A 15883-nucleotide genomic window follows, 5' to 3' on the forward strand; every position below is an offset into this window, starting at 1 on the left:
CTGGTCACGCTGGACTGGGGCAATAGTAAGAGTTCAGGGTGACCGCCTTGGAATGTGAGCTGGATACAGGTTCCAAGCAAGTCCCGCTGAACAAAAGTACTTTGATCCTGGTCGCACCAGCGAGATGTGCGGTGCAGCCGAGCGATGCGCTGGTTTTGATCTCACAATCAAGGTGAGGCATTCATTTTCTCAACGCAACAATGGTGATGTGCCTGTTCTGAAGATAAAGCAGCAGTTCTGAGATGCGTTGGTTCCAAAGCCGATGCGCCAGGTTTCTCCACGCAGTCGAGGAGACGGATTGATTGTCTGTCACTGTAGCAGTGGCAATGAGGTGATTCTGATGCGTTAGTACCAATGATGATGCGCTGGTTCCAAACGCGATGCCCCGATTCTGTCCCCGCAACGGTGTTGATGCATTGATTCTACTCCTGCAGTAGAGGATGTGTTGGTTCGACTGGAACAAGCACCTGGATTCACTTACAATGGAAAAGTCATAGGAGCATGGGTAAGACTTTGCTATATTATGCAATCAAAGAGAGAGAGAGGAACTAGTGTGGCGAGTTCATTTCCCCTGGGGATTATGAGATAAACAAGAAGAACTAGCTACTATGAAAATGTACATGTAGTGTCAACAAAGAAAAAGAAAACCCAATTGGTTTTTAATGAAGGCCCTCACCCACCAACCTAGTTGGTGGCATGCTGCATCATCGGGCCCCACCCGAGGTACCGAGTGTACCTCAGTGTGGTGTGACGCCTGACTACAGCGGAGCGGGTTTTGTTATGTGAGTGTGGGTGCTGGTGCATTTGAGTGAGGTTTGAAAAGTCTGTCCAAGGGGTGCCAAACATTTACTTTATTGATGGGCCCCTGGCAGGGTTACAAAAAAAAGGTTTTAGAACATGCAGGGATAGACTTATGGTCTCCCACGTCCAGTGTGGTCTACTAGTTTCAGCCAGGCCTTTTTTCTAAACTGGCTTTCTTCAGGACCTTTGTATGTGTGGGGGTGTTACAGGGGACTAATGTGCTGTCAGTACCCTGCATGTGTAGCACACGCTAAGGTGCTGTGATTGTGAGAGGTGGTTCCTCTCCGTTTGTACCTGTAAGAAAAGAAGGGATAAACACAGACAGATATGGTTCAGAACACGTATGTAATTAGGCACGTGATAAGTGAGGCGGCGTCAGGTGCCTAAAGTGTAAAACAGTAATGCCATCAGTGCTCAGGTGGGAGTGGCGATTCATGGCATTAGCCGGAATCGGGTATTTATGAGGTAAGTTGTGCTAATACCTAATTGCTGTGGTAATTGAGAAAAGAAATTCATAAAGGTGCATGATTAATGCTTACTCCTAACTACAGGGGACAAAGTTCCAAGGGTCTCTGCCGGGGGTCCGAGACCTGTGCGCACTTAGATACAAGAGAGGGAGAAAAAGACATTAAAAACGGGTTCTTGCTACAAGCAGTAATGAGGTGTGTACACAGTAGCGGCCAAAGGCAGCACTACTGGTGGCAGTACCGCGAGTTTGACCCGATTGTATTTACTTACTTGGCAATGTCTTCGGTACCGCTGCAAACCTATGGTCCGGTCAGGAGCTCCGTGGTTGTTTCTGTGTGGAGCCAAAGTGTTTTTATGCCGGTTCATGGTTGCAGCTGGCGCTCATTTTGGTGGGCGTGGCTCTGCACGATTTGCGTTTTAGAGTAGCGTTCCTAGGAGAAAGATGGAAAGAGAAAACATACTGGTGTGCCTTGCCTGCTTTGGTGCAAAACGCTAGTTTCAGAGGTTGTGGGCATCAATTACGGGGAGTATCGCCTCACAAGAAAAGTGGGCGTGTGTTTAGCCTCGATACAGTGGTGAGCGTGTTTATGGGGAGTGGCTTCCCAGAAGGCTGTGTCGGGTCTTCCTACAGCTTGTGAATAGGTGTGAATGTACCGGGCAACACACGGTTGGGTTGAGGGACTGGTGGCTCAAGTATGACACTTATGGGTCTGGGGATATGACTATGTGACGATGGTGACAGTAAGCGCCATGCTCACAGCGAGGGTACATATGGCCAGTGTGATAGTTGTCGTGTGGCACGGGGGTACTCTGGCCAGTATAAGTTATACTGTCGAGCAGGGCTGCACCACACGGAATGTTAGGGTACAGGGTGTGTCAACTTCCCTACAGATGTTCTGTATATTGAGTCATTTGGTAACCAGATGGAGCAATCATCTCCGTAGGCTATTCCACGGTATATTGTCATTAAGACCATGGGTATGGATGGACAATATGTATATCCAGCGTTGTTCTTTGGTTAACAGAGTTTTATCATTGTCCGTCGGGTGGATTGGTATTTGTTCAATGACAGTCCACCTCAAATTATTTGGTGTATGGCCAGACTGGAGGTAGTGTTCTGTTAATTTGCTGATTGTTTTTTTACATCGGATCATGCTCCTGTGTTCCGTAATCTTCGTCCGTATTTTCCTTGTGGTCATCCCCACATATCTCAGTTTGCAGGGGCATTCTGTGAGGTAGATAAGGTTCGTGGAATTACAGTTTGTGTGTTTTGTTTGGTACCATGTTTTGCCAGGTTCTAGATCAAGGGGTTTTGCTGTGTTCAGTAAGGTGGCAGATGCTGCAGTCACCGCAGGGGTAGTGTCCGGTGACTCTTGGCAGGCCCCATGCTGTGTGTAGTGTTGTGTTGGCAGGGGTGGTGGTGTCCCTAGGTCGGGTGGATACCAGTTGGTCTTTTAAACTGCTGGATTTCTTATAGGCGAAGAGGGGTTGCGCCCAGTTTCTGTTGCCAGTGTTTAAGATTCTCCAGTTTTTTCTGATAATTTTGGCCACATGGTTCGAGATACCATTATAGGTTGTGACGCAGGTTAAAGGTATAGTGCTGTCAATGCGCGCTGGTGCCTCCAGCAGGGCTTCTCGGTTCTGGTTCCTAGCACGTTTCCTGGTTTGCTCGATTATCCTCATTGGATACCCGGCTTCTTGTAGCTTTTGTGCAAGGTCAGCAGCTTGTTTGGTGCAGTCTTTGTTGGAGCTGCAATTGCGTCAGATGCGCAAAAATTGCCCGAAGGGGAAATTCTCTCTTAAGGGTCATGGATGGAAGCTATCGAACTGTAATAGAGAATTTCTTGAGGTGGGTTTGTAATATGTGGTGGTGGTGAGTTTTCCACCCTTAGCCTCAATCATGAGGTCGAGAAATAGTAGTTTGTGGCTGCTGGCCGTGCTGGTGAAACGTAGGAAAGGATCTTTTGTGTTGAACCAGTTTAGGCAGCAGTTAAGAGTTTCCTCCGTACCGGTCCATATCATGAGGATGTCACCTATGTAACATCGCCAAAAACATATCGAGTCTTTGTGTGGGTTGTTTGGTGACAAGATTTTAATTAGTTCAAAGTGATAGATGAAGAGTCCTGCCATGCTTGGGGCAAAAACACTGCCCATCGAAATACCGTTTGTTTGTAAGTAATATGTGCCTTCAAATTCGAAATAGTTTTCCTTGAGTGCCAGTTTGGCACATTCATGGGCAAATTCTCTCGGGGTCGAGTAGTCCCAGTGTGATCTTGTTAGCATGTCACCCAAAACTTTTAGGGTGGCATCGTGGGGCAGGCTCAATATCGGGTCCTATTAGACTTTGCTATCCCTGAGCCTTAAAACAGGAGGCAAGCCAGCACCCCCTTAAAGATTATTCTGGGTTCAAGTAAGTTAGTGCAGTTCTTCCACAGCAAGGCAGAGGGTAGCAGGCAGCAGACCAGCAGTACAGCAGAAAAGCAGTTCTTCTAGAGTAGAGGCCCAGCAAAGTGGCAGTCCTTGTAACAACACAACAGTCCTTTCTCCTGGCAGAGTTCTTCACAGTTTCAGTAGTGTCTGATTTGGTGGGGTCAGAGACCCAGTACATATACCCAGTTGTCCCTTTGAAGTGGAGATGACTTCAAAGGAGAGCTTTCACTTGTACGGAGGACCTCCCTCCCAACTCTTGGTCCACAGTCACTACAGGGGTGTATACAGCCCTTTATTTGGGGACAGGACACAGCCTATTCAGGTGAGTAAATCGTATATGATAGTCAGTGGACGGTATTCTGTTAATTGAGATCTCATTCTGTTAACAACACCAGGTTGACCTGTTTCCCGACATTTACATACTTGGGGGTTCCTATGAATAATTATGGCACCTAGGAGAACTTGGAGAAAGTCAGGAAGTTCCAAATTGATAGTTTCATTGTTGCAGTTTTTAAGTGTGGTGCTATATTGAGCTCTAAGTCCCTGGATGCAATCATAACTGTTTATTATGCCGGATGTAGTTTAGAGGCCACATGTGGTTTGGGTATCTGGGGAGTCTCTAGCACAACACAAGTTCAGGTTAGCGGAAATGCCTTTTTAAGAAGGTTGTTATTTGTCTCCTTTGGCATACCCACCTATGCCCGTAATGAGAAGTTGGGGTTACCATATGTGGAGGATTGGATAAAACATGCACATTTAATGTTATGACTTTAGATTAGAGACAAAACAGAAACATATCTCAAGTCATAAATACTGACTTTCTAAGACTCGACAAAACCAATATCATTCCATGGCTGGCATATGTCAGTGACCAACTTTGCTGGTTTGGGCATGTGGATCTTTTTAAGAACCCACAGAGCACTAGTTCATCATCCAGGAAACATGTCAAAGATGAATTGCTTGTGATGCTTTTGAGAAGAAGAGAAGCCCAGGAGTGTAGTAAGAGATGGGTGGTGGTTTACCAACTATTAACCACTACACATGGTATGGAGCCTTATTTATACTTTGTCCAAAGGTAGCATCATAGGCACTATTTAATTAGGTTCCATTTTAATATTGCTCATTTCCTGGTTTCTCATCCTAGAGATGCGTTTGGTGAACCAGACCTTGCATTGAGCCCATGTCATTCAGAGTCTGCACAATCTACACTACATATTTTTTCTTTTGTAAACTTTATGAAGTTCCAAGGAAACTTTTTTTGATTCAGTTACTTTGACCACTGAATATTAGAAGATGCAGGCCGGCATTATTTTATTTACAACTTTTGAAGTCTAAATTTATTATTTTTTCGGTATAAACATTTATCACAGCTGCTGTCAGGTTAAGTAACATGGTAGACAAGTAATCTACTATAGTGATACAATCCGTGGGAAGTGATTAATTACTTGTGTTAATTATTTTTAATCTTGCTATGCGGTATATTATTGCTATGTAGGAGATGAGTTGATAAAATGATGCAGAACCTTTATTTACAAATGCTTACTTCTGCAAGCTTGGTATTATGATTTTCTTCAATTTCCTGCATTACACATTTTTCGCCTTGTTCTTAACGAATTGATTGCTGCTATATCCTCCTACTATAATTTTTTAGTTTGTTTTAATGTTCTATTAATTTGTGGGTAGATTTTTAAACTATTTAATTCGATTTTACATAGTACTGTTATTTGAGTAAATTAAATTACATTTTGCATTCTTTAACCAAATAAAAATGTATTGATTAAATAGCCATTTCAACTGGCTATCTTTTCTTTTTTTGAATGCTGCATTTAGATGACATGACCAACATTTAAGCTGCATATTACATCAATACAACTCCTTTCCTGTTGAACAGGTAAATCTCCACTTAGTGTGGCATGTGCTGAACATTAATTTTTTTAATGCATATATGTGTTTTATGGGGCAGAGAGATCAGATAAAGGAACAGCAAACGATGCCACCAGGAGCCCGCAGGTGCAAAGCAGAGTAAATGTGCCAGAAGGACATATGGAGGGTGGGTGGAGGGGGGCCTGGAGGGCAGGAGGTGGACACCAGGGTGAAAGTGAGTGGTACAGTAAGGAGCAACACTGGAGTGGGGGGATGTCAGCAGGTCTGGGTGGGGGGAAATAAAATAAAATAGGATCAGATAGTTCATTATTTATGCATAAAATAAAATCGTATCAGGTGGTGAATTTTTAAAGGGCCATGGAGATGTCTCTGTCTCATGCTATTGACTTCACCCACATTTTTATGTGTTTATATTTTTGTGCATTATTAACAATGAGAAAATTGGGATTTCCTGCTTGATTCACACTTTTTCCGAATGTATGCAAACTATGCCACATTTTAGTGCAACACACCATCTAGACCAAGATGGAAGCGCCTCTATCACTCATCCTGTGTTTCCTCTCCCCCACACGTATTCTTCCCCAACAAGCTCCACAGCACACAGGTCAAGCTAAAATGTGATAGATTATTTCTACTGTTATTGTTGTTCTGCTCGGAATTAATCTTTCCCAGTTCACCTGTACTGGCAGCATGTTGCAAAGTCTTCTGTTTGTTCACTGAGACCTATTCATTCACATAAGACTTTATTGTTAATGTATATTGTTCTGTTTTAACTTTTATTTTAACTCTATTAGCATAAAGGGTTCTGAATAATTATTCCAATTGGGTTAGTATTTAGGTGTTAAGGAAATACGGGGCCTCATTTATGAGGCCTTGCGTGAGTTTTGCGCTTCCCATGCGTCACTTTTTGTGACGCATCGGCGGCGTAAAACATGCCTCCTGATGCGCACTATTTACAAAGTGACGCATCTAAGCAGATGCATCACTTTGTAAACCCCAGCGCTACATTATACCTGCGTCAGGTATAATGTATGCAGAGGGGGCATTCACCCGCAAAAAGCCTCGTAATAGTGACGCAGTGAAATCTATGAGATTTCACTGTGTCACTTTTAGGACGCTGTTGCGTCAAAATCTTGCGCCTGCCTCACAGCAGGCGTAAGACTGACGCAGGCCCTTTTACATGGGGCTTGCCCCATGCGAAAGGAAGCATTGCTGGAGTTGCGTCACTTTTGTGACACACTCCAGCAATGCGTCACTTTTGCGCCTACAGATACGCCAGAAATACTGACGTATCTGTAACTCCTTGCGACATGATGCGTCATATTATAAATATGACGCATAAATCATGTCGCAGGGAGAGCGCAGTGAAAAGTGACGCATCGCTGTTTTCACGCAGCGATGCGTCATTTTTCATAAATGAGGCCCATGGTGTATATTTCTCAGGTTCTCTGATTTACTAAAGAAAAGCTACATTTGCTCACACCATGATGAATCTGCAGACATTTTGATTTCAAATGCAAGAATGATGTATAAAACCCTTTAATTTTGGGGAGCCAGAAGAATTTCCTAGTCTAGTAGGGATCCTGTCCAGTACTTTCCTGATTGTACTGCTTGTTGGGACTTGAAATATTTTCTTATTGTTACTTACTCTGTATAACTCTGCATTTGAGAGCCTTCATATCGCTTTTAAAACTGTTTTTGTAATAAAAACCTTTATCTTTCCCTTGATTCAGAAATTGGTTATTGAGTGGATCCATTTAATAAAGTTCATGTAATTAAGTAATTGCATTTCTGATTTTTTTATATAAAGGAGCTGCCTTAACTCATGGACACATTGGCATATGAAATTGAGGTTTAGCACTGCCTCCGATCCAGAATATTGTAGGAAATCCGATCTAGGTAAATTCGAGGTAGCTCAATTTTGGGGTACCCTTTTGCACCTACACAAAAATTCTGGACTCCAATTAGACACCCTGCAGCATCCATCAACAAGGTCCTCCAAAGGATAAGTGCCGTAATGTTGAGTGTTAATCTGTCTATCATCTACCCCATGTGTAACCTACTTAAACCCACCTCTGCTGTAATATACCCTGGGCAGCCTGTTGATCCATCGAGAGCAGGGAGGGAAGACAGTGCGCACACACCGGATGTCCTACTGCTCCATGAAGAGCAGGTAGGCCAGATATTGTGCACACACTGGATGCCCTACTGCTCCATTGAGAGCAGGCAGGGCACATCTGCACACACTGGATGGCCTACTGCTCCATGGAGAGCATGCCGGGAAGACAGTGAGCACACACTGGATGGCCTAATGCTCCATGGAGAGCAGGCAGGGGCATTGTGTACACACTGGATGGCCTACTGCTCCAGGCAGGGCAGGCAGGGCATTGTGTACACACTGGATGGCCTACTGCTCCATGCAGGGCAGGCAGGGCACACATGTACACTCTCTATGGTCAATGGCTCCATGCTGTATGACCTACTGCTCCATCATAGAAGGTAGGGCACACATGCACACTGGATGGCCAACGGCTCCTTGGAGAGCAGGCAGGGCACGCGTTGACACACTGGATGGACGACTGCTCCATGGAGAGAGGGACGGAAGGTGGAAGACATTGCAGGTCACACAGGGAGTCCATGACTAGAACGTACTTAGTTATTGTGTAGTCTGAGGAGAGAGAACAGCGAGGTTTACAGTGTGATGGCTGAGGTGGATCACCTTTAGCCCATCGTCAATGCCAAAACCCAATTGAGAATGTATACTTGCTCAGTTCCACACAAACACTGCTCATTCACCCTTTATAACAGGGCTGGTGTTCAGGAGTGAGATGGGCATTGCCCTGCCACCCTGGAGGGAGTACAAAAACGTGAAATAGAACACAGAGCAGATAGCAATAAAATGTGCTGGCTACTTGGTGAATAAACATGAACATTTGGGTTTTTGTTTAAGGGGAAGGATGGCCCTTGGCTCTGCGCATATTTTGGCTGGGCGAATATTTCTTTGACCTGGAGCCAGAAAGCAGGGCAGTGATGACACACTGGTGGGCGCGGTCTGTGTATCACTGCCAGAATAGCGTTTTAGTTTGGGCGTTATTCATGTTGCCCAGGGAGGAGTCGGAAGACTCACATTAAATTCAATGGCTGGGGGTCAGGGCAGTCAGCCTAAACATTGTAGGAGTGGGGGGGTGTCGGGGTCTCTGGTTCTTCCACAAGACCCAGCAATAGTTGTTCCTTTTTAAAATGATTGGTGGGCTGGGGTCTGGGGAAGGAGTCCAATTCCAGCATTTTCCAAGTCTGCAGTCCAGTCACGTGGAGGAGCCTGGCATGAGAACGTTCCATTGGTGAGTTATTTATTTAGTTGCAGTATGCTATACTAACCTAGAGAGAGACTGTTTTAAAACGACTGAGCACTCTCCAAGGTTTTTATTCACCCACTGCTCTTGAGTGCGAGCTCTGCTGTCAGAGCCGGGGATAAAGGTAATTTCTTTAAGACGGGTGTGTGTGAGACCTTTCCTAGAATGCGTTCTTTTTGTGGTGTGTCTTTGCTGCATAGCCCCCCTCACATTTGCACATTGAGCTCTTTTTAACTATGTAAGTCCGAGTGCAGAGAATGCACATCAAACTCTACATGGCATGAGATAGGCAAATATTGCATGCATGAAGCATATGTGCTGTACGTCTTGATAATGAACATATGCACACACCCTTTTATTTTTTAAATCACCTGCAACTTATCAATGAGTACATTCTGACTCTACCTTAAAACTGGAAACATCGATCACTACTGTAAAATTATGTCAGCTCGTTTAGGTTACCTTTTCAATCAGTGCTTAATTTGTAAAATAATAAGTGCAGGTGCTCACATTTTGTAAGGAGACCACACCCACACACCCCTGGCTCCACCCACTCACTCCACTGACTCCACCCTCTTCCTCTAATGGCTCCACCCACCCACACCCAGAATTAGTATTGCTGAACGTGCCATAACAAGGGTTAGACCAAAATCTACAGGTTGAAAGGTCAGGAAATGAGCCATGTGCATCGCCATAAGGATGCACTACAGGACAGTCTTTAACCTGTTCTGTGCACCTGTGGCTGAGGGTCAGTCACTAGCCACATGTTATTGAAGCACAGATGGGCCAAGCTGTGGCACAGCAAGATCGTGAGGAAGTTCCTGTCACCCACAGGGGTGTAAGTCTGAAAACACCACACATCCACCCAGAGAGGTGGAAGACTGAGCACCACACACCCATGGCATCTCACCTCCACATCCCTAGCCCACAGGAAGCCCATCAAGGCCCCATTAGCTCCTGTAAACAGAGGCTGTCAGGATCTGACTTGTAGAATCCCTGCAGTTGCTCAGCAGTGGGTAGAGAGCCATGCAAAGGACCAAGCTGCTGTCTGGAGTCCAGTGCTTCAGCAAGCGGACTCAGCTAAACTCTGAAATTAAACCTCTGATGTTCCTTTCTGATGATGGTTGTTCAGGAATGTCACTTATTCACACATGACTACCCCACCCCTTCTCCCTAGCTGCAACTGGACCTGACCCTCCAAAACAGAAGCATCAATCAATGCAATGTACTTGCAGGAACGCAGGCTCGCATTCGCAATATCCGATCATAACGTAATGTCTCGCAACCGCTGCACCCTAAATACAGCAGCAGCCTTGGCCCTACCACAGAGAACAAGAGATGATTTATTGTGATATTATATATAATATTTACACAATCTATGATTTTTAGGTGAGCCACACCAATGCTTCATAGACAAAAGTTGCAGTTGAGCTCTTTTTGCAATTGCTGTTCATATTTAATTTCCTGCCTAATAAGTTCCTCTAAGTTGTTTATTGCCACGCAATGTCAGGTTTTGTTTAGCATTACTCCATATGGACATAAACAAAACATTCTAGTCTCCTCTAACCATTCCAAGCTTCAAATCGGGTAAACTGTGAGAAAAGATGGTGATTAATGTTCAAGGCAACAGCAAACCAACCCTCTCCCTTCCAGCCTCCTGAGAAATTCCCAAGTTAAGCAGCGACAAATTACGTCAACCAGAAACAGTACTAATTCATCCCTTTGCCGAATGATGAAGTGCCCTGGCAGCCAGAAGATAACTGTGGGTGCGCTAGTGTAAATTACGTGAAAGGGGCATAAAGTGTGTGCCAAAAATGAGTGTACGAGAGTGATAGTGGTATTTTTTATATGGCCAAAACACAAATAATATAGTGTGCATTGTTTACATTTTACCGTTTTAATTAGTTTAAATCTCAAAAGAACAATTTTTTAATGTGGAACTACCGCTTGTTTTTGAAAAAAGTCAATCTCATTTTAACTCCATCAGTCGCCATGAGAAATGGAGCCTGGAGGTTCTCCAAGCAGCTTGCCTGAAGAGTGTAGTATTCATTTGATGTTGCCTTGTGTTGGCAGGGAAGCAGTGCAGATGGAAGCTGCCACATGAAACGTGGCACAGTCCGGGCCTTTGAGATGAATGCACACATTTAAAATATCTGTTTGATAATCATTCAACTGTGTGATTTACATCTAAGGTTACTACAAGAATGGAGATGCTAGAGCCAGGGGTCCTACAGTGGACCAATTTGCGCTAGAAACACAAACATAGATAACCTGCAGGAACTTCTATCCTTACGTGTGTCACTGTGTTCTGCCTAAAACTTGTACTGCAGCTGCAGACAAGTGCTGTAACCTGCCCTTTTTCATTTGCAGATTCTGCAAAAAGAAAAACGTGCCAGTTTACATATGTCGAAAAGCACTGGCACTGGCAATTTACTCTGGTAACCCATAAATTGGGAGGTCAGGTGTGGCAGAGGAAAGGGGCCGTTGAGTCACGAGGTGCTGAGCTTGAAAAAGCAGAGTTGACAGTTAACTTATACATTTATTTATTTGCTGCAAAGAAATTGGTGAAGAGGACAAACAATAGTAAATATGTTCCAGATAAAATAATAGCGACTTGTTGTAGTACTATCTACTACTCTCTTACCTGTGACCTGCAGTCTCCTTGGCACTGGCTCCATTAGATCGCTGTCAAATAATGTGTTTTGGTGGGCCCCCGGCCCAGGCCAAGAGCATCTGAATGCAATGCAAATGACAGGTCAAAAGGAATCATTTAAGTCCTGCTTCTGCTGGGTTTTCATTTTAGTGCATGCGAGTTGTTACGCACTTTTTTATTACTTCGACGATGTCGTATTTAGGTTATTGCCGAGACCGGAACTTTCCAGGACCCAGTCTGCCTTGCCCGCAGCTCACCCATCAGTCCGCCCTCAACTGTAATAATTAACCAATGCAAAAGAAAATGCTCCTTGAAAGGCAGGTGTGCACTACTGACATCACTAACGAGATGCAGTCATCATGCCTGGACCTGGGTGGGCCATCCTGCAGGAAGGAAGACGACACAGGACAGGTAGGTACATTTCTTTTTAATAAATATTGGGCTCATCTCACTGGGGAGAAAAATCCAATAGCCCTGGCCCTGTTAAAAAAGTGCCGGTGCTTAGCACCTGAAAGCTCCTGCACAAATTAAGCATTGTTTTCAACGCAACCAACAAGCTTAACATCTTGGGCCTCGACTTCTGTTCGCCAGGAGCAAAGGCGAGCTCAGACCAGCATTGTGCGGTAAGGCAGAGGAGTCAGGGAGGCAGCAGGGGCTGCCGGGATCCCAGCACTGCTGGAGAGAGGGAAAGGGATGAGGTGGGGGAGAGGAAGAGTATAGCAGATGAGAGACCAGCAGGAGAGACATGAATGTGGTAATGAAAAAACTAGAGCGGTGTGGACAGAGAGCAGGTGAAACAGAGAGGCAGCGGAAGAGATGAAGAGGGAAGGAGAGTTTTTGGGCGGAGAGTTTAGAAAACCAACTAGAGAGCACGAGGAAGAGGAGGAAAGATGATAAAAGAGCACCCTACAGATAGGAAGCGAGGAGGAAATAGAGAGAGAGCACAGGCGAGAGATGGGAACAATTGGGGTAAGAAATGAGGTAGCAGCGCGATTGAAGGTGAAAAAAGAGAGAACAATCCGGATGTATGTCAGTACAACGCGATCTTTTAGATCGCGGTACTTGACATCGCAGATTTTACAACGCAAGTCGTTACAACGACTTGCGTTGGAGAGCGCGGATTTAGGAATTTTATAATTTTATATTCCAACACTAGTCCCCGTAACAGTAGGGAAGGTGTTGGAATATGAAATTACAACATTCCTTATCCCACAGCGCCATCCAGCGCAAGTCGCAGTAACGACTTGTGTTGTAATAGCTGCGTGGAAAAGGTCGTGAGGTGTAAACACCGCGTTGTAAACAACGTTTCCCGAACAATCGAGGGAGTGCGTGAGTGGGAGAGCAGGCAAGTGAAGAGGAAAACCGAACACCATATAGATAGGAAGGAATATATGGAGAGAGAAGAAGAAGGAAAGTGGGTAAAGCAGGAGAGAGATTAAATAGCAGGAGAGTGTGTGTTAGAGACAGGGACAGAGAAAGGACAACACAGCAAGAGCGTAGGAGAGGGAACAGCGGCATAAGAAGATAAAGCATGAACGCAGCAGAGTGAGCAAAGGAGAGGTGGGATAACAGGATAATAACAAGAGGAGGAGAAAGGATGCAAGATTGGTGAAAGAAAGGAGGGAAGAGGAGGAAGGGGGAGATACAACAGAACAGACAAGGAGGAGAGGGACAGGCTGCACGAGAGAGTGAACATGGTAAAAGATCACGAGAGAGCTGTGGGGCGCAAGAAATATGGAGAGAGAACAGAAAGACGGAGATCTGGGGAGATAGTGTGGGCCATGCGTAGACCACACGAGGGAGTCCAAGGGAGCACCTGGTATCGGTTTTGTTTGCCTTATCTTTAAAAGCTGTGTGGTAGAAGCTAGAAGGGCAGTGAGAGGATGTGGCCTAAAACTAGAGCAATTGACCTCGAAGCTGGGGGACCAGGTTCGAGTCCCGGCAGGGACGCTCAACATCTTGTGATTCTGGGCAAGTTACTTAATCTCCCCCTGTCTAATAAAAAGCAACAAAGACAACTGAATGTGTCTGTCTGTAATGCAACTGGTGTTCAGGTGAAGTGCTCAAATACCTTTGGATCTAGTTCGTGCTTATATAAACCTATATTAAGTAATTTCATTTTGAGTTAAAACTTGAGACAAATGAAAAGACACCATCCCTCAAACACCTTAAGAATGGGTCAAGTAAGCTCACAGTTTGAGCTTGACTTGTACACGCCTTTGCTTGCACACTGCTGTGCAAACGATGTCCACAAATTCATTACGATCACGTGCGGTCCGAGGGCGATCTTAGGCTCCTTCTTTGCAGTACCCTAACCTGCTGGCCTGTCAGACCCATCACAGACTACCCTATCCCTCACTATTGTGACATAACCCAGAAAGCATTGACTACAGTACCAAGATTTCAGAAAAACAGTACAGAGGAAAGGCCGTATCGCCCCCATGTTTAAAAGATGCATCTCCAGGACACTTAGACGGCTACCCACCTGAGCTCATGAGGGTAGTGCCAGGCTCAAAACCTTGTAAGGGTTAGTATAGGGCAGAGCAATGTTTGGACCATGCAGGTTATTCAAAATAACTACTGCCTCCAACACAAGGATTGGGAGAGCAAATAAGGACTGCATCCTCAGTAAATCTGACAGACTGTATCAAGTAAACAAAGGAGCTGAACCTGCCAGGGCTGTCGGACTGTCAGAGGCACTGATCTGACATATGACTGACACTACACCAGCCCAGCCAGCCTGTCAGAGGCACAGATCTGACATTTGACTGATACCATCCCATTCCTACCAGCCTATCAGAGGCACTGATCTGGCCACTGGCTTTTGGTCTGTTCACCCTGCCTTCCCTCGCGTCCTACAATAGCTGCACTGCACACATGGCATCTAGCAGCATACGAGACCCCCTGCTTTTCATGCTGGCCTGTTTCCGTTGGTTGGGTGTGCTTGGCTTGGGATTAATTTTGCAAGCAGGCCAGTTTGAGTATAGGGCACATTTTGTATATGTTTATAATGTTTTCTTCAGACTTGTGATTTAAAATTCTATATTTGGATCCCTTTTTTCAACAATTTGTAGTAAATATGTGGGGTAAAAGCCATCATTTGAATCGATTTTTTTCAAACTTTTCTTGCTGGAGAAAACTGCCCGCACCCTCCTTTTGCATTATGGGCTGCCTCACTTCACTCGCTCACTAATTAGACTCGGGTACAAAAATTGCCGCCGCACCACTTTGAAAATCCACCAGCCGCCACTGCATTATAAATTCTTTTTTTTGCTATCACATGAGTTATGGAAGATTAGAAAAGTTGTCTCCTCTGAGGCCTGAAAGATTTACAAATGATCTCATTGGAGACGTCCCCTGTGCCTGGTACAATCTCCCACTGGGTATTGGTCAGTTTTCCTCCGTCAGTGAATGTCGTGCTCATATGCCTATAAATCATTGTCTTCCCGTCCTTAGCATATTTTTGTAATTGTCTTTCCTCAGAGGAAGTCATTAATCATTAAAAAACACATTCATCTTTCTCAAAGCATTTCTGCCACTTGTTAGTTTGCTCAGAAAGAGAGGCACACATCCCCATCCCTGAACCCTCCAGGGAGAGAACCGCTTAAATGCGAGCGTTGACCCTGTCAGCAGGTAGGAGCAAAAGGAATCACCTGCTCTGAGGAGGCGAGCATGGAGCCAGGCAAGCGAAGAATGAGCATGTTTTTCCTAGTAAATTGATAGAGACGCATATATAGCCATCTCCAGTGCCCATCTGCCCAGCTGCCCTCCTAACACAAATACCGACAATATTGCTCATCCTGATTGGTGTTCTGAACCAGGTCCAATTATTGAAGCCATGAAGTATAGAGAACAAACTCATCCTGCATCAAAAAGGATACAATAATCTGTTGCAGCCCACTAGCAGCATTTAGTTTACAGACCTTGGTACATGTGGTACCCTATACAAAGGACTTTAAAGTAATTGAATGTGCCAATTAGGAGTATGCCAATTTCAACATGTTTACAGTGGTGAGTACAAGCACTCAGGCATTGATTAGCAGTGGTAAAGTGTGCAAAGGCCTAAAGCCAAAAAAAAAGTCAGCAACACAGGACAGTTAAAGGCACAAAAGTTAGGGGTAACCACACCAAGGATGCCAGGTCTAACAGTTGGGGTGGACGGTATTCCACCACAAGTAATAATGGGACTATAATTTTTAGGTCTAGTAAAGTTTTCAGTTAATGAAACCTGAGCTCAGCACCAAAGCAGGCCGGCTTAACACAAGAAAATGTGTAAACTATTTAGAAATATCCA

General features: G+C 44.8%; 1 protein-coding gene across 4 annotated transcripts in view; it reads right to left on the reverse strand.

Annotated features, from left to right (window-relative positions):
- The window catches only part of LOC144821867 (uncharacterized), a 299860-nt gene that overhangs the window by 113008 nt on the left and 170969 nt on the right, over positions 1-15883 (reverse strand). The gene's annotated exons all lie outside the window — the stretch shown is intronic.

Source organism: Lissotriton helveticus, chromosome 2_2 (assembly GCF_964261635.1).
Source record: "Lissotriton helveticus chromosome 2_2, aLisHel1.1, whole genome shotgun sequence".
NCBI classification, from domain to species: domain Eukaryota; kingdom Metazoa; phylum Chordata; class Amphibia; order Caudata; family Salamandridae; genus Lissotriton; species Lissotriton helveticus.